Raw genomic sequence first — 20,540 nt, 5'->3', positions numbered from 1 at the left:
TTAAAAAACGTTTTCTAAATGAAATTGAAATAGAAATACAACAAGAAATTGTGTGCGGAGGTGTTTTGTGAGGTTTGTTGACTCAAATTGGCAACAGAGAAAGGATACAGAGAACAGAGTGTCACATAAACAACATCATTTTTCAGTGTATAATTTGGTTTATAGAACTTTAAATACTAAAATAAAAAAAATAAAAAAATAAAAAAATATATATATATATTAAATAAATAAATCAGGTAATGGTAGTGGACAGATTTGGAGGCTATATCCCCACAAAGAGTTCCGTAATGTACTGCACAGTTCAAGTAAGAAAATACTGGCTGTAGCTCTAATGTCAAAAGCTCCCTTGTAAAAGAAAAGTGCATAAAATAATTTTTTAAAAGTACACTTAACAAGGAAAAGTACATATTTCTTAAAAAAAATGTACTTAAATACATACTAAATATACTATTTTTGGAACAACTTATGGAAACTTAACCCTTGTGTGGTGTTCATATTTTTGTTACTCGTTTACTTTGTTACTTGTATTTAATTCAGCAAAATTAAGCAATTTTACATTAAAATGCTTTACACATGCTTGCTTCACCTAAATTGCAAGAAATATAAACAGCTTACATGGTTAATATTTGAAGCATATTGCTTAAAAATAAATTTTATGTAAATAAAAAGAAAGTATGTTTAATGTGTATTTTCATAAAATATATTAAATTGAAAATGTACTTTTTACTTTTTTTTCTTTCCCTAATTTAAACATATTTTTAATGCACTTTTAAGCACTTAAGAGCTTAAAAATTTAGGGCATATTGCTTAAAAATACATTTTATGTAAATACAGAGAAAATATATTTAATGTGTATTTTCATAAAGTATATTACATTGAAAATGTACTAGTATTTAGTATTCTGCACTTTTAAGCACTTAAGAGCTGTCACTGCAGAAACTCCTGATCAGTATCATTATTAGTTTCTACAGAAAATATAATTCTTACAGGTTATTTAACAAGAAACAGAAGATAACATAAAATATATAAGTAACAACAGTGATATATCAATGGCAGCAACAAACATAACAGCAATAACATCAGTGATAGCAGTAACTGATTACAACAATAATATATAGCAGCAATATATTGTATCCTATACACATCCATACACGTGTATGTATGTGTGTGTATGTGTATGTGTGTGTGTGCTTGTGTGTGTATAATCATGCATAAAACATGATAATCATGTTAGCACAGTTAAACATATGTATACATATTTATTTTAATCCTCATTGTCATTAAATATGTATCATGTACAGAGGATTATGGGTATCTTACCTGAGGCAACATTGTGCAGTAGAGGGTTAACGGACATAATCTGCCGTGACACGCCGACTCATGATAGCATATGGCACCTGTCACAACAGGTTAATTAATAGTGTGGGTATGTCAAAGTTATGCAACTTAGTTAGAGTACTAGTTGTTGCTACATTTTTTGTGGTCTTCATGTTTTTCTGCTCTTTTTTGTTATTACTACATTATTACATTATATATATTTTTATGATGTAATTACTGCTATGACACTTGGTGTTTGGTGTACACTCTGTGCTGGCGACAAAGTGCCTACAAGACATAGAAGATTCTGTTAATGAGGTACAACCATTGGTTTAGTCACCCCACTCCACTGTTTCACTCCTTAACATGTAAAAATGAAATATACACGGTTTTGTTTTGTAAAACCACTTCTTGCTGCCCTGCTGAGAACAACAGGTTCAATGTTCAGATTTACAGTTTTTAAATATATCAGGTCAAGAAAGACTTTCTATATTTTGTATTTTTTATAAAAACATACAAAAAAGTATTTATGTTAAGTGAAATCAAGAAAGACCATATTTTATTTTTTTCAGGAAATAGTTCAACTTTTTTAAATGTCTAGAGATACATTGTTGCTGTTTAAAATGCATTTTCCAATAAAGGGAGTATTGTTAAAACTGGTTATAATGTTTATGTTAAGGCGGCGGGAGGTGGTGTCTGCAGCTGCTGAAAGTAACTAATAAATTAACTTGTAAAGTAACTTAGTTACTTTTAAAATCAAGTAATCCATAAAGTAACTAACTTTTAAAGTTGCACCAGCTTCGATAAAATAGCGCCAAAGCTTACGAATATATCTATACTGATGGGCATGGTGGTCTGGAAAAGAGCTGTGTTTAGCTAAATTTCTGGCGAGTTTCTAACTTGGCAGCAAAAAACACAGGTGCGCCACTGACTGATTAAAACCCTGACAGCAGCCAACAGTCAGCTGTCGAATTCTATCGTAGCCATACAGGAGTTCCGTGCGTGTTATGAACCTTAAGGAGAATTTTTCACTCTTCCTTTTTTATTATATATATATATATATATATATATATATATATTTAGCATTAATATTGTGACTTTTTCTTTTCAGCTGATCCTTGAATATAGTTCACCAAGATACATTATATTTTCTGTAATATAACTCATAACATCAGTATGTATCATCAGATATTATTAAATAAGAACCTGTATGTTCTTATTTGAACTGTGTGGTACATTATTATACATTATACACAATAATCTGTGTGTTGTGGCATTCGAATCTGCCCATCACCATTCCCCAGTCCCATTTCCTCACGCCAGGTTGCCAGATATAGACAGCAGCACCCAAGCAGAGTGCTGCAGCCATTAAAACAGGCAAGCTCTGTGTTTTTCAGTTGGACAGGTAATCACTGAGCTTCAGAAAGGTTGCTGACTGTAGCTGGATAATTTTTTTACCACCACTAGTGTTGTAGAAACGAGCACTTTGTACATTAAAATGTATATATTCGCTGATTAGCTACAAAGTCAGACTTATCGTCTGTAAGTTTGGCGTCTGGGGGGAGCAGAAGGGGCAAAAAACTTTCTCCAGTGTTTGGAAATTTGGAAACTTTGTAGCTATTTTACACACAGGCTCACATTTATTATTTATTATGAGTTTTATATAAAAAAAAACAGATATTTTTTTATATTGATTTATATAGTTAACATTGACAGTTGGCTGTGGAATATTTAGTAGTGAGGAGGAAGTTTCACGACTGGAGTCTGCATGTATAGTTGCTTTGTTTTAAACACCTGTGATCATGGAAGTGATTGGAAGTGACTGAGTTTAATGATATGGATGTGTAAGAAAATACAATAGGGTGTATACACTGTGGGTGAAAACATAGTGTATGTGTAAAATAAAATATGTATTATTATTATTATTATTATTATTATTATTATTATTATTATTATTAAAATATGTGTTATTATTATTATTATTATTATTATTATTATTATTATTATTATTAAAAGCTAATACCATCATTGCTGATTTATCATGAAGGTAATTTTTTTTTTTTTTAAATCGAGTAATCCCAGTAATCATAGCATCCCTACTATAAATGTCGTGCAGAGTACAGGTTTAGCATGGGCCATGTGAACAGCTCTAATGGCCCATCAGCCCTATTCTACCCTCGTACCACCGCAACACAGAACAGGGGGCAACCCGGAGGCGCCAAAGGTGTCCGTGTCTAATTCCACCTGAGCCCATAATTACCTAATTAATTTACTCTGACAGGATAGGTTAAACCCCCCTCTCACTGATCTTCCAGTGCCGGCCAGCATGCCGAGATCCTCCTTAAACCCTCGCCGCTGCCAGCGCTGCGCTTTATCTTTCGGGATGGACCATCTAATTCCATTTTAAGATTTCAAAGATTAAAAGAAAAAAGGAAAAAAAAACAGCCTGCCTGATATAGATTGTTTTTGTAACACAAACTGGTGATGAATTCGCCGGCCTAGTGACTGAGATAGGAGGCTGGAATACAAAGGACAGAGGACAAGATAATGAAGATGCATCTTAAGGCAAAGGTTGATGAGAGGGCAATGTGTGGTGTACGTGATAGGAAGCAAGCAAGCGAATAGTAAATAAAAAATGGATGAAGCTAGTTAGGGTTCAGTCTACCTGATGTTTTCTTTGCAAAAAGAAAGGTGCTCATTCATTTATCTATTTGTTTATTCATTCACTCACTCAATGTATTTGTTTGTTCATTCATTCATAAAACTTTTAATATAGATCAATGTATTAATAGATGCACATTAAGCCTTGCTACAGACAAAACCATACACTGCTTTAAATGTGTCACATGATTTTACAAAAAAAATATTTTGGAAACTAAAATTTAACTGCTTTGAATTGTGAAATAAAACATTTTTTAAATGTGAATATTTTTTTATTATATTGTACAATGACTATGGATACAGAATATCATTGATAAATGACAATGGAGTGTTTCTATATTGTTGTAAGAGATGTTTTTTGGTGAGATGAGGTTGGCTGGATGTTTTGGTGAGATGAGGTTGGCTGGATGTTTTGGTGAAAAGAGGTTGGCTAAATGTTTTGGTGAGATGATGTTGGCTGAAAGTTATGGTGAGATGATGTTGGCTGGATGTTTTGGTGAGATGAGGTTGGCTGGATCTTTTGTTGAGATGAGGTGGGCTGAATGTTTTAGTGAGATGAAGTTGACTGTAGGTTTTGGTGAGACGAGGTTGGCTGAATGTTTTGTTGAGTTGAGGTTGGCTGGATGTTTTGGTGAGATGAGGTTAGCCTGGATGTTTTAGTGAGATGAGGTTAGCCTGATGCTTTGTTGAAATGAGGTTGGCTGGATGTTTTGTTGAGATAAATTTGGCAGGATGTTTTGGTGAGATGAGGTTGGCTGCATGTTTTGTCGAGATAAGGTTGGCTGGATGTTTTGTTGAGATAAATTTGGCAGGATGTTTTGGTGAGATGAGGTTGGCTGCATGTTTTGTCGAGACAAGGTTGGCTGGATGTTTTGGTGAAAAGAGGTTGGCTGGATATTTTGGTGAGGTGAGGTTGACTGAATGCAATTCTTCATATTACAGTTCAGTGGAGTTTCAAAATATAAATATATTTTTAAATAATTAAGATAAATATGTTACATAATGTTATTTTAAATGTCTTGGCTAATGGCCTACAACTGCTGTAACTGTAGCCCTGTGTACATCAGATCATTTAGTCATTTAATTGCATTTATGTTGCTTAGTCCAAACACAACTTTTTCTTACATTTATTTTTTCAGCATATTTAATGCTGGTTATCACTGATTTCTATCTGCAGCTTAAGTCTGGAAATTCACAAATGCAAAGGATCGTTTTTCTGAATTGACATTTTTCAGTGTTCAAAAATGTCACAGTTCTATATATAAACATTACCTTGCTAAAGAACCCCCCAAAGAACCTCTTTTTTCTGAGCAGGGGCTATCCAAAAATAAAAAAAGAGGGAAAAAAGCCCAGGACAGAGGTGTGAGAGGCAGGCAGCGGTGAGCGTGGAGGGGTGAAATGACTTTTCAGTCTGGATAAGGGTGTTGATGCTGGAGGCCCACGGCGGAGGAGAAGATTGATCGCTGGCACGTCTTCACTCTGCGATTTCCCATCTCTCCAGAGCCTTAGCGCACGGGAGCCAGAACGGGCAAGATAAATCGACAGATGGTGGAGGAGAAAAGCTTGAGAAAAGAGGAGTGTGGGGTGGAGGGTGTGTGTGAGGGGAAAAAAAAGATAACAAAGTTGTTGAAGAGGAAAAAAGAGATTGGGGTAAGAGAGAACGAAAGAAAGAAAGCACTCTTTTGGGACAGCAAGGGACGCAAGGATGTCTATTTATCTGAATCATATCTGCAGATGCAGTACATGTATAGACTAAGGCCCAATCCCAATTCGTATTTGTACCCTTATCCCTTGTTTCTGAGTGTTGCCCTTAAACTCAAATTGGTTTGAACATCCCTCTAAGAAATGGGATGAACCTTCTAGAACCCTTCATAATACCGGCCAAAATAAATGAATAAAAAAACAACGGAAATGTCGGAATCTCTAAATTTTAAATCTCTTTGGTTTAAGGTGCTTTCAACACCTTCATTTTTTTGTTCCAGAATTTCAGGGCCTATTTTAGTGATCTATAGTGCACTGGTCAATTGTGCATCACACAGCTGGATGTTGGTGTGTCTTTAATATTGTGAGGGCACAAAAAAAAAAAATACAAAAAATACACCTTGTACAGTTTGATACATACGTGCCTGTATGTTAGTTTGTAAAGAATGAACCAGTAGTCCTTTGTAGAACTGTTAGAACTAAAGGTCGGAAAGCAGGTCGCAGTTCTCGCGAGCGAGCGTTGGCCGCAGCCGCCTCGGAAAACTTAGAGTCTGGTTTGAGCTCGGAGGAGCCCGGCACAGACACGAGAGCACCGCTATTCCTCCTATTACATCTCAATGCAGCGCTGCATTGAGTTTCAAGCTGTTATTTCACTTATTTAAAAAGATCAATAATCAGGGAAATTCTACCTAGTGCTGCTTTAAGTAATCATGGGTGTGTTTTGCCATAACATTCAATAAAACAAATCAGTGTTAAGAGCCAGTTGCGCTCTGACTTTTGCACATTGATATCTTAACAGTGTCGTGCTTCTATTATACTGTGAAGGTGCTTTAGCAGCTCATTTAAGAGAACAGCAATGGTATTTCATTCTTTATTCTGTTTATTATTGATGTAAAAGCTGGATTTGTACACTGCAGCATGCTTATTTGTGTGTGTAGTGGGTAGGTGCTCTTGCATGGATAGGATAGGCTTGGGTGGCTGGCTTGGGTTGACAGTTGTCAGGGTTTTAATCAGTCAGTGGCGCACCTGGGTTTCCCGTATTTACCTGAACATATATCTCACTTCCAGACCACCACACCCATCAGCATAGATATACAATATATTTCTAAATAAAATTTTAAGAGCGTGGGTGCAAGGCATGAAAAAATACTGTTGGCAGTGTGTAAGATAGCAATGAGTATTGCAACACGTACGATAGGGCCCTCAGTCTTTTCAGTTTGGTCCAAACCAACATAGCAGGTGTAAAAGGAGGTGTAAACCAACTAAACCAACTAAGGAACCAATTTGGTCTGGCCAAAAGAAGGGGGTCTTGGTCCAGATACACTGAACCATGGTCTGGTTCCAGATAGATCAGGGGACATTCCAGGATTTTGGTATGTTTCAGGGGTGGTCACTTCTGAAAATTTGATCTTCAATTTGATCATTTTTAGTCATATATTTATTAAATACAGGTAATAGACTATCAAAAGGTTTGATTTGTCAAGCTCAGGTATCAAAGCAGTTTCTTTAATTAGATTATGCAATATATTTGGTAACTTACAGTAACAGGGTTGTGAGTAACAGGGTTGCAAATCTAGGCTAAGTTGTGGTTTACCCCAGGAACAGATGCTAACTGTAAAATTTAGCTATGTATACAAGATCAAGGACAAACATGGTTATATAAGTATATAAAGTAAATTTTGACTCTACTCATTATTAGTCTTACAATATGAGTAACAGGGTTGCGTTCACTGAGTGACACACACAACTTGGACAAACATATTTTGGAAGAAAAACTTGAAAATTTTTAGAGCACTTACTTTTGGTCTTGCCATGTGGGCAGAAAATGTCCTTGTGATGTCACTTCCTTTGTTCCAGTAGACAAATATTTTTAACTCTTTCTCTGCCAGGTAAAATTCCTTATGGTAACAGGGTGGCGCGCATGTTGTGGGACATGACTTTTGTAGCATAAAAACTGAGACATGCAAAACAATGTAGACCAAAGAAGTTGTTTTCATAAGTAAAGAAGATGCATATCAACAATATACAAGAGGAAGTCATTTATTTTAGAGCTTATTTTAATTGGTAAATTTGCCAAAGGAGTTGGTCACCCAATGTGTGGGACAAGAGAAAATGGCCATTTTTTGAGGTGGTCCAAAGGTATTCGGTCTTTTGAATAATATCTAAGGAGCTTATTTTTCCACCAAATTTTACAGTTGGTCTCATAACAAGTACATTTTTCACAAAAAAATAGTCATTTAGATATTTTGGATACGTACATTTGAAATTTAAGTGGTGGGACAGGAAATGTACCAAAATCCTGGAATGTCCCTCAGACATTTTAATCAATTACAGGACTTTAAGACAGACAATCATCACCAATTAAACAATAGAAGAGTAAAAAAAAACAGCCAGTGTTGTGTTGAAATCTGACCCCTATTGGCATGCAGACACATCACATTGGAGCCTAGACAGCAAGACCATCCAGATCCATCTGCTGCTTTTCTTTGTTGGAGAAAAAACACATCTAAACTTGGTAAAGGAGGATGGATTGCGAGCGTAAGGTAGAGAAGGAGAGCAGAACTGCCCTGTTCGCCTGGAGAATTGGATGAATAAAGTCAATAGTTGCTCACTCCAGGGACGAATTGGAGAGCGTTTCTGTGCATGAATATTGATCGTGTTTGCATATACAAGGGATTGCTCTGGTTACAATATCACAGATTGGCGTGATGAAAAGCCCATTGAGTAGCTGTCAGGTGCCACGCGCCATCACATTAGTGCTGCTTGCGGGCCTAATTGCTGCAGGTTTGCTGTGATTGGCTACTTTATCAAGTGGTTTAATAGGAAGAAGAAAGCGCACGATTGGACTAAAGCCCACTGGAAGAGGACAGGGGAGTAAAAACACTGAGACTGGAGCTCAGTGAAGCGGTGTGGTCAAGATACAGAAATAGTCAAGGCTTTTGATTAATGTTAAAGAAACATTTAACAATGTTTTTAAAAGGTTGCATGCAGATTTTCATGTAATGTTGTGATGTAGTAGTGAGTGTAGGTTTGCGTCACAACATTAGTAGAATGTTTGATACCACTTTAAAATAAGATTTCCTTTGTAAAGGGTTTATAAATGGTTTATAAAGGAGTTTACTAATAATTATTATTGCAAATACTTGGTCTTAAGTTTTCCTGCTAAATGTCTTGATAAATTTTCATTTCAACTCATTTTTCTGTTGATGACTGCAATGGTTTGGGGCAGCAAAGCAGCCCCAAACCATGATGCCCCCTCCACCATGTTTTACAGTTGGTATGATGTTTTGATGATGGTATGTTGTGCCTTTTTTCTCCACACATAGCATTTTGTGTTCCTTGCAAATAACTTAATTTTGGTTTCTTCTGTCCACAGTATATTTAGCCAGTAGTGCTGTAAAACATCCAGGTGCTCTTTTTACAAACTTCAGACGTGCAGCAATGTTTTTCATCAGTGTTTTCCTCCGTGGCATCCTCCCATGAACTTCATTCTTGTTTAATGTTTTCCTTATTGTAGATTTGTAAACAAAAGATGTTAGCATGTGCCAGGGATTTATGTAGGTCTTCAGCTGACACTGTAGGATTCTTCCTCACCTCATTGATCATTCTGCACTGTGCTCTTGCAGTCATCTTTACAGGACGTTACCATGCCTAGGGCGAGTAGCAACAGTGCTGAATTTCTCCGTTTGTAGACCATCTGTCTTACCGTGGTCACATGAACATCAAGGCTTTTAGAGATTCTTTTTTAACCCTTTCCAGCTTCATGCAAGTCAACAATTCTTGAACGTAGATCTTCTGAGAGCTTGATCTTTTGTGCGAGGCATGATTCACACCAAGCAATGCTTCTTAATCTCATCACACTCTAATTAGCTCTTAAAAAAGTCATTAGCCCATGGGTTCACATACTTCTTTTCATGGAAACATATCATTTTTGTGTGGTATTAGTTTAAGCAGACTGTGTTTGTCTATTGTTGGGACGTTTTTTTCCTTGCAACTGTATTTGCTACATATAATTTTTCTGTTTGATTCTTAAAATTTTGATTGCAGATTTTTTGACATAAATCTTTTGGGACAAAAAGTACCTTATATTACAGCTTGTAAACGTTTTTCAAGCCAGATTTTTACCCATTCTGTATGGCAAAATGTTTCTAGTTCTGTTAGATTATTGGATCATCTTGCTGTTCTGCTCTTTTGATGTATATCTTCTTGTGCACCTTAAAGTTCTCCACTAAGCATCTATTTGAGAAATGTTTAAGGGCCATTCTTCTGCCATACAAGCCATGCCATGCTTCCACCCCAAAATCTTTACATTTGACTCAATCATGCACCCTGAAGTCCTATTTAGCATATACCTTAATGCTTAATTTGGAACTGTGAAGTGTGTACTGTCGGCTCTAATTCCTCAACTATGAAATTTGTTTGTTCTTGTCAATTTATTTTGTGTCTCATTGGTTGTATGTGCAGTACTGCGTAAAAGCTTTAGACATCTGAGAAAATTCTATTTAAATAGCTGTTTATCTGGGTCATGAGCATTTACGAGCTCAGAAAAAAAACATTTCAGAATATTATAACAAATACAAATATGTTATGACACATGAGTTGGACTGATAAATGGTTTTAAACTGTTTCATTAGGCACCTACAACCTTTCCGCAGTACTGTTTTTTCTTACTCACATTGTCGTGATTATTTTCTAAAAGAACAAAAATATTAATAACTCTCTGACTTTGCCATTTCGCAAAGGAACAAGTGGCTCATCAGTACATGCAGTCAAACCACATCACAGTCTTTCCCTTGAAGCATAGAGAAGAAACGTTGACATCTCACCCAATCTGTTCAACTCTAATTTAGATGACATTCACATTCATTGGATCGCACCAATCCAGGTCAAGTGCGGAAAGCTTGCTGTCTGAAAGTGTGAAGACAAAATAACAACTCAGATAAATTTAGCTGGTTTAAACTGACTTGTATATATGTGTGCATGCTTGCCTACAAAGGCAAATATATGCTGCTTTCTGTCTACCTGTATGGAGAGGAATTAGTGCCAAATTGAAAAGTAAAGAGTACTGTGGAAAAATGTGAATGCAGTCCACAAAATGCATTAATTTGTCCCTGCTAACATGCAAAATACATGCCAAAAAGAAACACAAAACCACTATTACATTACATTACACTGCACTACAACCAAACACTGAATTTGTGTTAGAATTGCACAAGTACGAGCTATTGTTAACTATTATTAGTTAATGTATTTATTAGCTATAATTAGTTAATTTATGGTTTATGGTTTGGATAGTTTTTGCTTTTGAAGTTTGTTTAATAATCTGAAAAATGTAAATATGTAAAACAAAAGAAATCTGTAAGGGGGCAGATACTTTTTCATTCCAATACAGCTCTGAAAAAAAAATTAGGCCAGTTAAAGATGATATTTTTCCTTGATTTTACCTAATTAAAAACCTCTGGAATATAATCAAGAGGAAGATGGATGATCACAAGCCATCAAACCAAGCTAAACTGCTTGAATTTTTGCACCAGGAGTAAAGGCATAACGTTATCCAAAAGCAGTGTGTAAGACTGATGGAGGAGAACATGCTAAGATGCATAAAAACTCTTATTTAACTCTTAAACTTGTTTCTTTTGCATTATTTAATGTTTGAAAGCACAGTACATTTTGCGTTATTTTGACCATTTCTCATTTTACTCAAACATATACCTTTAAATGGCAAAATCAAGAAGTTGATTCAGAATCTGAACATCCCTTTCAGACAGTTTCCTCTTGCATCCACAGTTAATCCTGTTGGATGTGGTTCGTTCTTCTTGGTGGTATGCTGACATTACCCTGGATACCGTGGCTCTTGATGCATCACAAAGACTTGCTGTCTTGGTCACAGATGCGTTAGCAAAACGTGCACCAACAATTTGTCCTCTTTTGAACTCTGGTATGTTACTCATAATGTTGTATGAATTGCAATATTTGGAGCAAAACTGTGCTCTTACCCTGATAATTGAACCTTCACACTCTGCTCTTACTGGTGCAATGTGCAATTAATGAAGATTGGCCACCAGGCTGCTCCAATTTAGCCATTAAACCTCCCACACTAAAATGACAGGTGTTTCACTTTCATTGTCCAACCCCTGTACATGGTACAAATGTATGAAAAATGTATGTATAGTGTTTAGTATGATGACATAAAGTTGTCATTCTGCTCCTTAAATTAAAATTTATTTCATGACATTATTTGCACAAGATGTTATGATATGTACATGTATATATATATATATATATATATATATATATATATATATATATATATATATATATATATATATTTATTGGAGCTTTACATTATTCAGGACATTCAATCTAGAGGTTCTTTTATTTGCAAGTAACTTCTGTTGAACTGAGTATCTTTTCTTCTTTCTCTTTCTTTTTGAATCTGAGCCGAGCAACAATGACACATAATTTTATGCAGATTTGTGTTTGACAGGATAACTAAAAAAAATGGAGTAACTAAATAAAATACAAAAACCAAAAATTACGCAAATACAGATGTGGGTAGGCCGATGCAAAGTGATAAATACAAAAATCTAAATGAATAGCAGCTTAGCTCAGGGGTAGTGGGTTCAGACTCCTGCCTACTTACACTAACTAGAAATACTTTTTTACCTTTTCCTCCAGATGCAGGAAAAGGGCCACCTGCATCAGGAAGGATCCCACCCACCCAGCACACCCACTTTTTGTCCCACTCCCCTCAGGCCGGAGGCTGCGGAGCATTAAGTGCAAAACAACAAGACTCAGAAACAGCTTCATTCCAGAAGCTGTAAGACTCTTAAACTCCACCTAACAACACACTGCACTGATACCAAGCACAAATTACTGATTACAAACACTGTCACTTTACTCGCACTGAGACACTTTATCTTCTACTGCTCTAATTCCATTATCATACTGCTTTAGCAAAACTTGCACTCTGGATTCCTGTTGCTGCTACCTGTCTACTCTCTCTATTTGTTTTCTTTTTTTGGGGGGGTATTTATCTTATCTATTTTGTGTATTCTATTTTTATTGTATTCTTTATTTTATCTATATGTCTATTTTAATAACAGCTCTTGGGTGTAAACTGGATCGTGAGATCACAATTTCGTTCCACCTCATGTACCACATGTGATGCGAATGACAAAAAAATATCCTTGAATCCTTGAATCCTTTTAAGTGGAAACAGGGCACATTTCTAAGTCACCCTGAATAAGTCACAAGCCATAATTGTATCTAATAATATCTTATTATTGCACTTTACAAGTATATAAATGCTCTGCTGTCTATTGAAGTAAGTATCACACTGTCAGATGAATGAGCTCCAGCAGCCAATAAACACAGGCAGACTCCAGAGTGTGTGCTCAGAGGCCACTGCATTAATACACACGACGCAGTGATATTAACTGAGATAATCAGACTAAGAGAGACTCCCGTAAGCAGAGCTTCACCAGTCAACCCTCAGGCCTTTGTTTTTATCCTCTGTTTCCCTCTCCACGTCCCCCCGCAGGTCTACACGCTGTAAAAAGAGGACCTGCCGGGCGTCACACCGCAGCACATTCCATTTTCCATCAGATCGGAAAAGCGTTATTGTTCCCTCCTGATGTTCTCCGCTCTCGGTACGTGCGAGCGAGCGCAGCAATTAGATTTGAATTACAGCTCTTTTGTAGCAATGGAAATTATTCACTTTTGTCTGTGTGCTATAATTGAAATATCCCATTTGTCTGAGCGACCACACAAATCGTTACTCGGCAAGTAGACGGCCCTGATCATTCTGTGCTCGTTTGGGCTGGATCTCCTGACTCAGAGGCCAGAGAGAACAAAGAGGACGAAAAGAACTAAAACTTCTGATGGAGGCTTTTGGATTTTGGAAATTACCTTTGCCTAATCTTGCCGAGTAGTAGAAATACACAGCATTACTGGTGGTTTCCAATTATGCCGCTTATTAAAGGAGAACTCCGGTGTAAAATGGACTTTAGGTGTAGTAAAAAATGATTAAAAAAGTACTTACCTTTGATGAATAGCACAACTCCGTTCTCCCACAGCGTTCCAAGATCCAGAATTTTTTACAGTTTGTCCAAACACCCTTCAGACTGGGTGACACGGGGCATAATTTGCCCTGAAAAATCTTTTTTTCCACCGTTATCCAGCCTCAAAGTAGCTTCACACCTCCTTGCTAGAATTCAGAGAAGCGAGGCATTAATAACTAAGATAATAATTAATAAGAGCACAAGAAGCTTATTAAAAAAACGCATATACATACAGGGGTTGGACAATGAAACGGAAACACCTGTCATTTTAGTGTGGGAGGCTTTTAATAGCTAAATTGGAGAAGCCTGGTGACCAATCTTCATTAATTGCACATTGCAGCAGTAAGAGCAGAGTGTGAAAGTTCAATTAGCAGGGTAAGAGCACAGTTTTGTTCTAAATATTGCAATGCACACAACATTATGTTCAAAAGAGGACAAATTGTTGGTGCACGTCTTGCTGACGCATCTGTGACCAAGACAGCAAGTCTTTGAAGTCTTTGTGATGCATCAAGAGCCACGGTATCCAGGGTAATGTCAGCATACCACAAAGAAGGAGGAACAACATCCAACAGGATTTACTGTGGACGCTGTAAGAGGAAGCTGTCTGAAAGGGATGTTCAGGTGCTAACTTGATTGTATCCAAAAAAACATAAAACCACTGCTGCTCAAATCACAGCAGAATTCAATGTGCACCTCAACTCTCCTGTTTCCACCAGAACTGTCCATTATTTAAGTCTAAGACCAGGTGTTTCAGTTTCATTGTCCAACCCCTGTATGTTGCCCATATCAGTCAAATTGTTTTTGGTAACTTTTATCTTCCCTCCAAACAGCACTGAAATCTGACACTTCCTTCTCAGAATTGGGAAGAACTGGGAAGCTGAAATAAATCAATGTAAATAAAAATAAACTGAATTAAAAAAGCCAAAAGAATTCAACATAATCTGAGCGAATGGATCTGTCTCTGGAGGAGGGAAGATGTCACAGCAGTGTCCTGTGTGATAAGTGAGCGCTCTCGTCCTGCCTGTGCCCAAACCAGTGTAATAAGGGATGACACCTATTTGTGACATATGACTGTATCTCAGATTGCTTTAGGCATGATAACATCCACGCTCTGCCTGAGCTGGCCAAGGCTAGAGTAAATGTGTGTGTGTGTGTGTGTGTGTGTGTGTGTGACATAAAGTGCCTTGCAGACATGTGATATATGGCCATATATGCACATAAATATTAAAGGATTTGGCATATGTTTCAAATTATACATGTATTCATATTGTTCCTGTCTTTTTGACACAATGTAAATCTGCTAGCTGTGTGAAAATCTTGAACAATAAAAAATTGACCAATAAAAATGTATATGAGGTATATAACATCACTGTCCAATAAAAAAAAAATTATATCCAAAAAACAGTAATTGTACAGGAGAGAAATAACAAATAATTCTTAACTTTCAATAGAAGTCAATGTAAAAAGAGTTTATTTCAGGTCATTTTGAAAAAAAATTCTATTGGTCCATTTATCAAGAAATTTTTACTTGGTGTAAGGGATAGTTTTTGTGTTCAAAATATGTAGTAAATCGAAAATCAACAAAAATGAAGATTTTTTTTTTTTTTGACAGCGATGATATCGCTGAAATCGCTGAAAGAAAAAACCTTCTTAACTTTTAAAAGTAAAAATCAAAGTAAAAAGAGTTCATTTCGGGTCTTTTCGAAGTATCTCTATTGGTCTAGTAAACTAAAAATCGACAAAAATGCAGATACTTTATTTATTGGAAAGCGATGGTATACACTTGTCATCCATTAAATAGCTGCAGTTTTGGACTGCAGTGGACTCCACGTTTTCTTTGTTTTTGTCTTTGTTCCTGACCCGATTCGACTACTCTCTCGCCGACCTTTTTTTTTTTTTTTTAACCATGCCTGTCCCTCATAACTTGTGTGAGCTTGACCACTTGGTAAATTACAGCACGTTTCAAAAAAAGGTAGTGCCACTGGTTAACACCAGGTCCTTCTTTACATAACATAGGACTGACAAAATGCCTGGAATGAAAACCAAAGGTGATCTGGCATCGTTAAAAAAATAAATGCTCTCCACACCAAGACTCCAGGATTTTCGATGTGTGATGTGTGGTAGCCCACTCTCAGGCCATGCTTAAACTCAAATAATTCACCTTATCTTTTTTTATAAACAGTGTTTGACCTCACTTACAAGTTAATACCTTACAACTTATACAAGTTTGGGCATTTTTAAGCCATCCTCTGAGCTACTATTGCTGGATCAATTTGTATACTGCTATCCTGTATTTTACACTTGGCATATCAGTGTATTAAACATGAGGGAATTCCATTTATCCTAATGTATCACATGCATGTAAGGTATACCGTATACTGTTTTATATATATATAAACATATATATAGGTATATGGTTGAGTAAAATCAACGATGTTGTTTTATTCTATAAACACTGGACAACATTTCTCCCAAATTCCAAATGAAAATATTTTCATTTAGGGAATTTATTTGCAGAAAATGAGAAACGGCTAAAAAAAAAACAAAAAAGCTTTTAGACCTTTTTTAGAGTTTAGAAATCAATATTTGGTGGAATAACCCGTTTTTATTTACAGTTTTCATGCATCCTGGCATGTTCTCCTCCACCAGTCTTACACACTGCTTTTGGGTAACTTTATGCTGCCACTCCTGGTGCAAAAATTCCAGCAGTTCAGCTTGGTTTGATGACTTGTGATCATCCATCTTGCTCTTCATTATATTCCAGAGGTTTTCGATTTGGTAAAATCAAAGAAACTCATCATTTTTAAGTGATCCCTTTATTTTTTTTACCAGAGCTGTATATATATATATATGTGTACATAGTCATATTTTTACAGCAGACAAAGATTAGATTTGAATACTTCTTTAAAGAGAACGTCTTTAAAGTAAAGCTGTATAGGCTCATTTCTGATCTCCGGTTCAGATGTCTGTGTGCTCGGCTATTACATCGTTGGTGGTGGAGCTTCTCTTAGGGGTAATGACGTTATTTAAATATCACAATGAGCCACCGGCAACTCTGGACCACTCGCATCCGTGCATAGCACATTAAGGCCTGCGTAGCATGCTAGTGTGCACTCATCATAGTCATGCACACCTCAAAGCTTATCTATTATCTGCTCTCCAGTGCTGTATATGGGTTATTAGCGCTCTAATGATGATGATGAGGTCCACTGACTCATAGCGAGGCAGAGAGGGGCATAAACAGCAGTGTGTATGAGGGCCATTAGCATGCCGCGCTCCATAGCATGCAAAGCGATGGGAGGTAATTGGACAGTATAAACACAGTGGTGCTGCTCACTTCGGTGCCTTTAGAAGCCTAATGGCTTTAGCCTTTAGGGCTGAGCGTGGTATACACTCGAGCACACACACACACACACACACAAAAAAAAAATATATTTCCCACTTCTACTCAGTGATAAAACTCTTCCATCCGGACTGCAATTGAAAAATCAAGGAGGACCAGTGAGTTTTTTGGCTTTCTGAGTCACATGACATCAAGTTCAGTAGCTCCTCCATTTCCACTAACTGTTGTGTTTACGTGGCTTTCCATGAAAACGCTCACCCAAAGTGTAATTACAGTAGCAGTGGACAAATAGCTATTTAATAAAGCGTGAGGTGACGAAACATAGAGATTTGCATCCATACAAGACTAAAATTACTGGAGGACCACAGAGTTCAGCAAAAAAAAGTAGGTAATTCAGCCTGTAATTTTCTCAGAGCACATCTGAGAAAAACATACATGGTCGTTCCAGATGGGAATAAAATCACAGAGGACCCCCCAAAAAAGAGAAAACTAACCCAGAACCCCCTGAGAAACTAATCCCGTCCGGGTAGTTTTGGTTAAGTACTGCCAATTGAAAAAGACTATCTGGAGCAGTGGGCAGTTTGCCAAAGCAAAAAAAGGATTGAAACGCTCCAAATTAGGCATCCGTACTCTGGCTAGCACTACTGGAGCAGCATTATCATTACACGCTAACTGCGCTAGCTATTTCGCCGTTCAAAAGTGAGTATTACCGCCCTGTAACCTGAACATTTACTATGTTAAAACAAGCTACATGGGACAAACCGCTAATATTACAAATAGCTAATATTGCCCTGGCTTATAGGAACACTCAGTGCAGCGCTGTTGGGCAGCATTAGCCGCTAACCGTGACTAGCCATTGTGGAAATCTGCAAATCTAAGCTTCCTGTAAATAAATGGAAGCACTTTACCCACCCAAATAAACAGTTTTCAGGAGAGAAATCTGTGTAGATTAACTTTCACAAAAAAAGAAAATGTTTTTTTTTAACAATTACAAGAATTACAATTTTAAGAATTGAATTTTGTTTACTTAAATTAGTTTAGCTTTACAGGTCTTGCCACCCAGCGGTGAGTCCTGCTGAATTAGAGGGAAAATATAGCAACACCCCTGTTCCTTACTAGTGAAGCATAATGCGCCTTGTAATCCAGTGCGCCTTGTTTATAAAAATAGACCAGAAAAAAGAGGTTGATAGTGTGCCTAATAATTTAATGCGACATTTAGTGTGAAAAATATGATACTTTTTTTTTTTCATTGGACAGTGACAATATACAGTATGTATATATAATAGAATATCACATTACTGTCTAACTGCAGCTATCCAAATTATGCCCAGATGGCCACCTCACTCATTAAGTGAATTAGCCCAGGGGCTGCAGACCTCCTATGGAACGATGTTGGTTAACTAGCTAAGCGCTATCCAAACTCAGATGGTCCTCCTGCTTGTAAAATGAATAAACTATGGTACCCCATGTGCTAAATTAGCCTAAATGTGTTTGTGTACGCAGTGTAGGGATCCACATGGGTGTTGTCAGCCAGAGGCAAAGAACCCACAGATCACATCAGGGTGGACCCTATAGTTAGGGGGACCTCCATGGTCACCACACTGTCACGCATTCTGTATTTGCTAATTCAGTCATGAGGCTAATCTGTTAACATAGCATTACTCTGCTTGGCTGTTTCTGTAGACTGTAGAGACCATGGTCAAGAACAACATTGGCTGGTAGTTGGTACGTTCAATCTGAAAACACTGTTTGATTAGTTTGGTAAAGCTTGTATTTATAAACTAGTCTGGTACTAAGGGTTTTTTGTTTTTAACCAAAAATCAAATCAAATCAAATTTATTTGTATAGCGCTTTTTACAACTGGTGTTGGCACAAAGCAGCTTTACAGAAACATGAATACAGGACAAAGAGTCAGGCAAAAGATTAAACATAGAAAATACATAATACAGAACCCCCAGTGAGCGCGGAGGTAAGGAAAAACTCCCTCAGAGCTGCAGGAGGAGGAAGAAACCTTGGGAGGACCAAGACTCACATTAAAGGGGGGACCATCCTACCACTGGTCAATGGCTTTTAAATTAATTTTAAAAAGTCATAGGTTTTATATATTCAGATGTATAGCAGCTCCACTAATGGCTTATAGAGTAAGATGGATGATGAGCAGCTGATCTGTGGTGGTGGATGGAGAAGAGCTGACTTCAGAAACTTCCAGTCTGGCCAGACAGAGGACATGAGAGCCTGAGGGTCCAACATCCATCGGTATCGGGTCAGACAGGTGGGCAGTCAGTAACTCGGAGGAAGGCAGAGAGATGGAATTAGTTTTGACTGGATTTATGTAAAACGGAGAATATAAAACATTATCAGAGTGTGGCTAATGACTCCGGCAGATCTAAATAAAACAGCCTAACTAAAGGCAGAGAGCCAGAAGGTAACATAGACATGGAGGCTCCCTGAAACACTGGCATCCACCCACTCCACCGTCCACAAACCTGAGTGACCGTGTGCAGTGGGAGAACAACAGCACCAGCATCTCAGTTTACCCACAATTCCCTCTGTCCATGAACCCCTGAATCTGCAGCCTTATCTAAAGGGAAAAACATTAATTACCAAAAGCTAAACTAAACAAGTAAGTTTTCAGTCTAGACTTAAAGATTGAGACTGTGTCTGAGTCCCGAACATATTCGGGGAGATTATTCCAGAGTTGAGGCGCTTTATAAGAGAAAGCTCTTCCTCCTGCAGAGCTCCTCTGAATTTTAGGAACTACTAATAAACCAGCACCCTGAGATCTAAGTAATCGCGGTGGTTCATAATAGGAGATGAGGTCTCGTAAATACTCAGGAGCGAGCCCATGTAGGGCTTTATACGTTAACAGGAGAATTTTATAGTCTATGCGGAATTTGACTGGAAGCCAATGCAGTGCTGATCGGACTGGACTAATATGCTCAAATTTTCTAGTTTTAGTAAGGACCCTGGCTGCAGCATTTTGAACTAGCTGAAGTTTATTTAAGTTACTGCCGGAACATCCAGACAGTAGCGCATTACAATAATCTAGCCTTGAGGTAATAAAGGCATGGACTAATTTTTCTGCGTCATGCAGTGATAGGGCATTTCTTAGCTTGGCAATAAGCTCTTATGCTGGTAAAGCGCTAAGTTGGTCAACTAGCTGAACCAGCTTGTTACCTATCCAGATAGATAAATAATGTTAATGACATCATGTGCCTAAATATTTACTCTTAGTGCTGTAAAAGATAGGACTATGGTTGCTATGGTGTTGCTAACTGGTTGCTGTGTTAACCCAAATGGTTTCTGTGCTGTTCCTAAGTGACGTGACTGCAACAGTATTCCAGGTGGTTGCTATAGTGTTGCTTAATGGTTACTATAACATCTTTCTAGGTGGTTTGCTAAGCAGTTGCTATGACATCTCTGGTGGTTGCTATCACATTTCAAAAGGTTGCTGT

Source organism: Astyanax mexicanus, chromosome 2 (genome assembly GCF_023375975.1).
Source record: "Astyanax mexicanus isolate ESR-SI-001 chromosome 2, AstMex3_surface, whole genome shotgun sequence".
In the NCBI taxonomy this organism is placed as follows: Eukaryota; Metazoa; Chordata; class Actinopteri; order Characiformes; family Acestrorhamphidae; genus Astyanax; species Astyanax mexicanus.
The sequence above is the reverse complement of the archived record's forward strand: the minus strand, read 5'-3'. Positions refer to the sequence as shown.